Source organism: Dromiciops gliroides, chromosome 3 (assembly GCF_019393635.1).
Source record: "Dromiciops gliroides isolate mDroGli1 chromosome 3, mDroGli1.pri, whole genome shotgun sequence".
NCBI classification, from domain to species: Eukaryota; Metazoa; Chordata; class Mammalia; order Microbiotheria; family Microbiotheriidae; genus Dromiciops; species Dromiciops gliroides.
In genome coordinates this window covers 504,172,997-504,183,250 of record NC_057863.1, presented here as the reverse complement: position 1 = coordinate 504,183,250, position 10,254 = coordinate 504,172,997, and positions in this window count along the sequence as shown.

Below are 10,254 nucleotides of genomic sequence, written 5' to 3'. Positions count from 1 at the left end.
AATGTCGACATACAGATAAAAAAAAATCACAGAATTTTGAGAGTAGGAAAGGACTACTGTGGTCCTCCAGTCTCTCCTATGCCCATAAGGAATCCTTGCTGTAAGACACCGAAGTAGTCATCCAGCTTTTGCTGAAAGACTTCCAAGGAGAGGAAACCCATCACCTCTCAAGGCAACATATAACATTTTAGACAGCTTTAATTGCCAGGAAGTTTTTCCCAACATCAAGTCTAAATTAGTTTTGTTTTGTTTTTTTCTGTAACTTCTACCCATTATTCTTGCTTTTAACCTGTAGAGTCAAACAGAACAATGTCAATCTCTCCTCCACATGATAGCCCTTCCCATATTTGAGGATAGCTATCCTCACCCCTCCTCCACCCCAAATCATCTCTTCTTCAGGATAAACCTCCCCAGTTCTTGTTTGTCTTTTTTTTTTTTGAGGAGCAATGAGGGTTAAGTGACTTGCCCAGGGTCACACAGCTAGTAAGTGTTACGTGTCTGAGGTTGGATTTGAACTTAGGTCCTCCTGAATCCAGGGCCAGTGCTTTGTCCACTGTACCACCTAGCTGCCCGCTCCCCAGTTCTTTAACTGGTCTTCATATGCCATAGACTCAAGGTCCTTGACCAACCTGGTTACCCTCCTCTTAGTGCCATTCAGCTTGTCAATATCCTTCTTAAACTGCAGCCCTGCAGATCTGAATGCAATGCTCCAGATAAGGTCTGCCAAGAACCGGGCACAGAGGAACTAGTAAGGAACATATTAAGAAGACAGGAGTAATGAGAGTTGGCATCATCCCAGCTGAGGGCTTTTTGTCAACCTGATATTAACAACTGAGATCCTTACCGTATTCCCAGCACACGTATGCAAGACATACTGGAGGACCTCCTAAGACATTCCAAACCCTATGGCCACTACCCACTTCTGTTGATCCACATGGACTGGACGCAAATGATACAACCAAAAGAAAAATGAAGTCTATGAGGTCCTGGGCAAGAAACTGAAGATCTTAGGGGGCATTTTAATCTCTGCTTACACTTGAAGGCAAAAAAGAGAAAGGTAGATTGGGTAGGTGAAGAGCTCAAAAAGATGATGCTTTCTCAGAATGGAATTTGGATTTTTGAACCCTGGTTTATGCAGACATCTGTTGGTATGTTCCCTCTCAACCAAAAATAGAGCAGTAGATAAGTTTTAGGCCTGGATGATAACTACATTCTTTCAAAGGTAGAAGAAGTATTAGAACAGCCCACCATCACTGGAGAAAGGTAGACTGGAGACCAAACAGTAAGAGGAGAGAGGATATTCTAGATTTTCTCTACCAAGTATGTCTGGCCAAGAAAGGAAAAGGAGAAGAGGGTACCAGCAACAAGGCTAGGTGCATGCTCTGGGGCAGGAAAAGGTAAGGAATTATGCTATCTATCTATCTACTATCTATATTTTTTTTAATTCCAATTTTTAAAAAGATGGAGAAAGCAGTAAAAGAAGTTGTTATTCTTGACTAGGACGTGACCAACAACATAGAACCATTTTATTGAAGACTAGAAATGATTGGGAAGGTGGTGAGGAGAGGGGGAAGCAAGTCATGAGTCCAGTTTGGAATTTGTAATGGAAAAAATAGAGGCATAGTATAACATCCCACAACAGGTTGTGAGAGAGTGAATTTCAAAGGGTTCAGGAAAAGGACGAAGTTAGGGTCCCATATCTTAAAATGCTACAAAGGAAGGGAGCCAAGATGACTCTGGGAAATGTAATTCCAAAGAAAAATAACTCCAACGAGAAAGAATTAACAAGGACAATAACCGACTTTTATATATTGCTTTAAATTTGCGAATTGCTTTCCATACGTAAGACCCCCAGGCTAGGCAAGGTAGCCTAATTCCTAGCTCCTTTTTTTTTTTTTAATTTTTGTGGGACAATGAGGGTTAAGTGACTTGCCCAAGGTCACCCAGCTGGCAAGTGTCAAGTGTCTGAGGCTGGATTTGAACTCAGGTCCTCCTGACTCCAAGGCCAGTGCTTTAACCACTGCACCACCTAGCTGCCCCCACTCCTAGCTTCTTAAACTATAAGTCACAACCCCATATGGGGTCCTGTAATGGAATGTGGGGGGTTATGAAAAATTTGGCAACACTAAAATGTTTCTTCATACCTATTTTATATACCTATAGACCTGGGGTCATGTAAAAATTTCTTGAGTGAAAAAGGATCTAGAATGGAAAAAGTTTAAGAAGTCCTGACCTAAATGAAGTAGCAAGACATCTTCAGGTCACAGAGGTGGCAGGTACCAGGTGGGTCAAACCCCTGACCTTGACCATTACTTCCCCTAAAAGCCCAGAAGGACCCAACATCTGAGAACCCCAAGAATTATGTACCCCTTCCCCAGCTGCTGCCCCTGCCCTAGCCTGTCGCTCACAGGCAATTACAAGACCAACCCTGGCAGAGAAGGGCCCCTCCATCCCTATGATTATCAACACCAACTGCTGACCAACTGTCACCAATGCGAAGTTAAATCTATGAGCCCTTGGAATAGTGGTACCCCCAGATTCAACACCCCTTCTGTGGCGAGTAAAACTATGTGTGGTTGCCTTATTTCTGTCCCAAGTTTGGGGAAAATTAGGTGGGGTTCCTAATATAGTTGTTACTTATAAATCAGAAGCTTTAGCACCAGTTTGAGGGCTTTAAGCATTTATTAAAGTATATTAAATATTAGTAAAGAGAGCACACATGTCTCTGAAAGTTAAGAAAAGGCCTATTTAACCTAGAGGAGAGAACAGAGCTCAGCCTGGCCTGCTTCTTCCTCCAAGTCCTCTGCCACCAAGAGCACTTAAGAGAGTCTGCCTTTGAGTAACTACATGTGGAAGCTTTTTCTGGGGCCTGAAGAGAGGTGGTCCTTACACACTGCTTCAAGCTAATTGGTTAGCATCAACCAAATCTGTTGGTTCACTGGACTTGAGGGTGGTCCCCTGTTGAGGTCAGAGTTCACACCCTCTGAGAACACACCCTCTTGAGGGCCAGGCAGGTGTGGTTTTAATTAAATTAACCTTAAGTGAGTTAATCAGCAAAATCGGTCAATCCAATCAATCTTAATCCAATCAATTTCCTCAGTGGAGGGCCTTGGGGAGTTCCCAAAACCCTATTATTTTCTCACATTCCTTCCCTCTCCTTTGTTAAGAAACAGGGTTTCCTTAAATGAAGCAATAATATTTTACAAAGGTCTCTCAACCACAGGACTTATGATCATTAACAATATAAAGGGGAGGGGGCAGCTAGGTGGTGCAGTGGATAAAGCACCGGCCCTGGATTCAGGAGGACCTGAGTTCAAATCCAGCCTCAGACACTTGACACTTACTAGCTGCATGACCCTTGGGCAAGTCACTAAACCCCCATTGTCCCACAAAACAAACAAACAAACAATATAAAGGGTAATGAAAAGAAAGAAGAGAATTTGAGCAACACGTAGACAAAAAACTAAAGGGGGCAGTCCCCTTTAGGAGGTGGATATTACAAATAGTGTATGCAATAGGAAAAGGAAAACAGGAAAATGTCCATTTAAGTCTTTCAAATTTTTATCTCAGATGATTCTTGGGATTCTGGTTGTGGCTTTGGATTTTGGCTCTGGATTCTGGGCATGGTCTCAGGTGTGGCTGTCTCAGTTGTTTCAGATGCTGATGATCAGCCAGAAAGTCTCAGATGGAAAGTTTTGGGTGTGTTTGTAGAGAAGTCTCTCGGGTGTTTCAGATGCTGATGATCAGCTAGATAGTCTCAGCTGGAAAGTTTCCTACAAAATTGATCTAGGGGCAGCTAGGTGGTGCAGTGGATAAAGCACCGGCCCTGGATTCAGGAGTTCCTGAGTTCAAATCCAGCCTCAGACACTTAACACTTACTAGCTGTGTGACCCTGGGCAAGTCACTTAACCGCAAAAGAATAAAAATAAAAATAATTGATCTTAACACAACTTTAAATAGCTTTGCCAATAACCAAATCAAACAATGAGTGTTCTCAAAAACATGTCTAAAGAAATTCAGAATCTTTTAGAGATTTTACAATTATTGTTCAGTTGTTACACATGAAACAAATATAAAAACAAAAATTAAAACATTTTCTAAAACTTAATATTACTACAAATATAAAAGTAGTCAGATTAATTTCAATTACAATAACTCCTTAACAAAAGTGAATGTCTCCTTAAGTTACTTGCAAAAGAGTCCATAAGCTTTGCTGGTATACCCTTCTTTAATACAGGGCTAAGACAATTTCAATATTAATTAAGAAAAAGGATTTATATCTTAATTTCATCACTTTTTGCCATCACGTGCCTAATTATCCTCATGCCATTATGAGAAAGTAAAGAATCTAATATAACTAGTAACAGATGCCAAGACCAAATTCAAAATCATGTTTATCATGACATCTGAGATAATTATAGGGTTACCATAAAAGAACAGAGAAGTAAAGAGAAATGAGTGTTGCCTAAATGTGGCTCTGCAGACAGCCAGTGCAGTATATTGAGGGGAAACTGAGTCAGGTGTAATTAGATGCATGGGATTGAGATATCCATGACATCAGGCATATAGGAGGGGGGAATCAAAGTCAGGTGTAGAATGAGATGGTAATGAGATGGGGGGATAAATTCCCATAATCCAAGGCTCATATGGATTTAACAACTGAGGATAATGACAACAGAAAAGAAAATGTGAATAGCTTTATGACTCAGGATATAATATACAATACACAATAATTCCAAATAATAACTACAAATATATAATCACAATCCATATAGTAGATGATAAATGTAAATGAGTGACAACATTATTATTCATTGCTACATAATTTCCATGAATGTATTACTTATCAAGTGTTGGTACTGGTTTTATGTGGGAGCAATGGATCCAAGAGTCCTTCTCTCTGATTTTCATGGCAGTTAGAGTTGTCAGCAATACCTGGAAAGAACTTTCCCAAGCTAGCTGGGTTAGAGATATAAGAGGCTTAGTAATTTCACCAAAAGAGGGTATCCATTGTCTGCAATACCCAGCTGCTCCCAGAATAACCCTAGCCTCTTCACTGCTGCTGCTGTCATCAAGGGAAATGAACCTTGTGGAGATCTGACTTGTCATCTGCAGGTCCTATAACTTCTACCTCCTCTGCAGCCATGGTGACAGCTGACCTAGAAATGAAATGATAGTGTGTTTATGTAACAGTTCATTTATTTGTTTATTTATTTATAGTGCCTGGAGATTTGAAAAGACCTTTACAAATATCTCATTTTATCCTCACAACAACCATGGGAGGTAGGTGCTATTATCCCCATTTTACACAGGAAGAAACCTAGGCTAAGTTTCCTCATTAGGTCACAAAACAAGGGAGAAATGGAGTGAGGAGGCCTTGAACCCAGATTTCTCCTGATCCCATTACACTGTACTGCCTTGCATCTTTCACATTCTGAAATCCCATTTGGCAGTAAGTTATATAAGATGAGACCAATTATGCTACTAATGACCTGCTTAGAGGAGAATGGCTCTGTCTGTGCCTTGGACTCTGACCCTGCCAGTTGTTGGGTATTGTTCCCGAGCTAAAAATTCAGACAAGGGAGATCAGTGTGGACTGAAGTGGTTGGCGGTGGTTTCCATAGAGAAAATGGGTCTTTTTCATTTTTATCACGAACCTAATAATTGTCAACAAGCTCAAACATTCCAAAATGTAAGGAAGAATCAAAGCCTTACAGCTTGTTTGTTTTTTAAGTATATATAAAATTTAATAAGGTGGTAATAAAACTACCTTGTTTGTGTAACATTCTGAACTTTTTCTTTTCCCCTCAGTATTTTTTTTAATGTTTTTGGTAAACATTTCTCTTACTTCCCACTAACTTATCTCTCACCTTCCCTTCACCCTAGAAACCCCCTTTTATATCAAATACACATAGTCAAATGCCAAAAAAAAAAAATCAATGCATTGGTAATTCTGAACCTCTAGTCCATCAACTCTCTGCAAAGATGCAGGAGGCATGTTTCATCATCATCCTTCTCAAGTCAAGGTTGACCTTCGTGTTCACAAAGGGGTTCTGAAATATTTCCAAGTTGTTTTCCTTCACATTATTATTTTTTTTTTTTAGTGAGGCAATTGGGGGTTAAGTGACTTGCCCAGGGTCACACAGCTAGTTAAGCGTTAAGTGTCTGAGGCCGGATTTGAACTCAGGTCCTCCTGACTCCAGGGCCGGTGCTCTATCCACTGCTCCACCTAGCTTCCCTTTCCTTCACATTATTATGGTCAAGAGGTAACTGTTCTATTGGTTCTGTTTGTTTCCCTCTATATCAATTCATATGGGTTCTCAAGATGAAGCTTATAGAAGATGGGTAGAATTTGGATAGGTGAAGAAGAGGGAGGACAGCATCCCTTCCATATTGAGAGAACATCAAGGACACAGTTTGTTATATCCCCAGAGCCATATGGTGACCAGCCTACCTGGAACAGAAGGGGTCACCTAGAAAGGTAGCAGATCTGGTTGGATATACAATGTGTGCCCGGATAATAAAGGGTATTAAATGCTAAGCTGAGGAGTTTGAGCAGAATTCAGATGTCTAGAAGCCTCCCGTGTATTTATGTATGTTTGCCATTAATTATAGGCTCCTAGAAGACACAGTTAGATCTGTATAATGTGTTTTGTTCAACACTTAGCACAGAGCCAGGAATCAATCAATAAACATTGATTAAGCACCCGCTATATGCCAGGCATTGGGCTAAGTGCTAGGGATATAAAAAGAGGCAAAAGACAGTACCTACCCCCAAGGAGCTTATAATCTAATGGAAGTAGACAACATGCAAAACAACATGAATCAGTGAATACCTGATAAATTATTTTTAATGGTCACTATGATTCTCACGGTTTCAAGTTTTTCCCCCTGGTGAGAGAAAAAGATTCAGGTTAAGCACCTTTAAAGGCATTTATCTTTAATACAGAAAGGCCAATTCAGTGTCTGGTTGTACCACCACTAGGAAGGCCTGAGAGCAGCTATAAAACATATACACACACTCGTACACTCCCACACTCACACACCAGCCTTTTGGTGCATGTTTTCAGCAACTCCTAATGAGGTAGTTTTCTCTCTGGCCAGGAGGTTTTCCAAATGTTTTCCAACAGCATGTGTGAATGTCTCTGGTTCAGAAGAGTTTCGGGTTCTTAGCCACACCCCAGAGGGTGAGATGTGATGGACTGTCTCACCTCAGAGTTCAAATGTAACCCCCTTGGAACTGAGGGATGGGGAATGGGTAGTGAGAGGGGGGTTAGGTGGGTCCCCACCACAGGCAATGTAGCCACCAATGATCACTCTGTTTGAGGGCAAAATCCCCAACAGTACCACTAGCCCAGCTGCCTCCCTCCCACCCTCCCCCAGTACACACATACATACAGGCACACACCCAGCTAGCTCTTTGAAAACCACTAATTTACTCGTTGCCTTTCTTATTGGAAGTATATTTTTTAGGTCAAAGTGTTGACAAGTTTGTCATTTGCAGACTCTGCCAACATACCCCACCCCACCCCACCCCCACCTTAGTTATTTGGTATTTTACCCCTCCTGTCTTTCAAAGAAAGGAAAAAAGTGAGCTGTGCAGGCAAAGAGTCTTATCCAAGGTGTCTGGCAGTGGCTCAACACTCTGGGAAAGAGAGATTTATGTTCCTGTTCTCTGGTTCTGTTTTGCCTTAGCTCACTTAAAACAACTGGGTAAATGAGTTCACTTTATCCATCAAGATGGAATGGGGGGCCCTGCACACTCCTGAGATTTGGGGGTGGGGTACAATTTTCATGTCTGTGTCACTTACCCTGAGATAAGCCTATATTATGTCTGTCTGAGGTCATTAAATCAGAGGGTTGTGGTGGAGGTGGGGGTTGAATGACATGATTCAAGCACACCACTTCATGGCTGGGTGGTTGCTTCCCTTTCAGAAGGTTGCCTATACTCTGAGCTACTCTCAGTATGAGCACCAATGGACTTTGATGACTTCTTCCTTGGAGGGACTCGGCTGTATTTCTGTTTTCAAGCAACCTGAGAGCAGGAATATGGTTTACTTCTCCACAGGTATACCTTGATACATCTTGAACACTGGTAGGTAGGTAAATTCAGTAAATGTATTTTAACGATGTGAAAATGAAACCAAGATGGCTCTCAGAACTAAGGTCTAATAGCTCTTCAGTTCCCATTAATAGGGAGAGGCAATAAGGTGGAATGGAGAGGATACTAATAAAATCAATCAATCAATGAAAAGACCTAAATTCAAGTCCCAGCCAATATATTTACTATGAGCAAGTCTGTACCTCTCAGTGCCTCAGTTTATTTATCTGTAAAGTGGGAATCATAACACTTGTGCTATCTACCCCATAGGGCTGTTGAAATGAAAGTGTCATAAATGTAAATCTACTATTATTAACAAGTTACCATCTGTTATCTGGATGTGAATTATCTACACAATAGATTGTGTGATAAATATGTAATCCCAGCTTTATTCTCTTGACACTCACCCCCACCCTCTTCCCTTCTGGCCTATGGCCATTCCTCATAAATGATAGGGCCAGAAAATAGAAATAATAGCTTTAATAAAAAAGGTCATCCTAGGCTCTGATGATGGCAATAGAGCACAGACTCTAGTAGGTTCTATCACACTGGAAAAGTTTTGAGCATAGTCTCAGCAATAGACTACGCCTGCTTCTTGAAAACTAGCTAAGTTCAGAGAAACTCATTATCCCTTTGGTGATTCAGTCTTCCCTGGACCCATTTGGTTTACCAGCAGCTGACTGCCTTCACTCTAGACATACTTCCTCTTCCTGCCCTTTTCTAAAAACTTCATGTCCCATGTTTGTGTAGTCAAGTCTTCCCTCCCCTAGCCAATTGCTAGCCTCTCTATCCTTGAGAGGTCAGAGAGGGCAGAACAACCAGATGTGCCTGAGAGATAACATATTCCCTACCTATAATACTCATGACCCTCACCAGCCTCAGGATGTCGAGGAGATGAGAACCCAGCCATCTTGCACATCAACTAGTAGGAGTAATGGAGAATTGACAAAACTAAGCATGCCAAGACCAAGGCTAAGGGAAGCTTATTTAGTGGTGGTAGTGGTGGTTGTTCAGTTGTGTTCAACTCTTCTTGACCCCGTTTGGGGTTTTCTTGGCAAAGATACTAGAGTGGTTTGCCATTTCCTTCTCCAACTCATTTTATAGATGAGAAAACTGAGGCAAATAGGGTTAAGTGTCTTGCTAGTCAGTGTCTAAGGCCAGATTTGAACTTAGGAAGATAATTACAAAATCTCAGAATCATCAAGTCACAGGACCAGAGATCTAGAGCAAGAAGGGATCACAAAGACAATCTAGTTCAATTTTTTTTCTTTTCATTTTACAGATGAAGAAAACCAAAGGAAACTAAGTAATTTGCCCAAAGTCAAATGAGTAATGACCATCAGAGTCAGGGTAAGTCACTTAACCTCTGTTTGCTTCAGTTTCCTCAACCATAAAATGAGGATAATCATAGCACTTGAGTGCTGCACAGGGTGTGGGAAAGATCCAGAAGGAGTCCAGAGAGTCTTGGGCTGAACTATGTCTGGAGTAAGCATGACTGACATGGCTGCTTCCTAAAATGGAGGTCCAGAGAACTCACCACAAGAGGAGACTGTGAGGTAGGAGCATCCCCATTGTGGAGATGGCTATTCGGGATAAGCTAACCTTCCCCCTCTCCCTCTCCAAAGCTTACCTCCTAGTGGCCCACTCCAACATACACATTCCACATAGCTAGACACAGAGAGGATGAAGAGCATTTAGCCCACATGCCCCTGAATCTCTTTAAAAACAACCCTTTCTCGGGGCGGCTAGGTGGCACAGTGGATAGAGCACCAGCCCTGGAGTCAGGAGGACCTGAGTTCAAATCCAGCCTCAGACACTTAACACTTACTAGCTGTGTGACCCTGGGCAAGTCACTTAACCCCAATTGCCTCACTAAAAAAAAAAAAAAACACCAAAAACCCTTTCTCCAAACCCATGTGCAACTTTCAATAATCCGGATTGATGAACCTGGATCAGGAAAGTACACTTTCTGAAGATGGAGACACGAGGCAACAGAATGAAAAATGCCCAGAACTTCAAAGAGGGCTGTTTAAATCCTGACTCCAACACTTGGAAGCTGAGTCACCCTAAGCAAGTCATAGAATCTTTCTGAGTTTGAGTTTTTTATTTGCAAAATAAGGACAAAGGACAAGATGATCTCTGAGAAGCTCCTT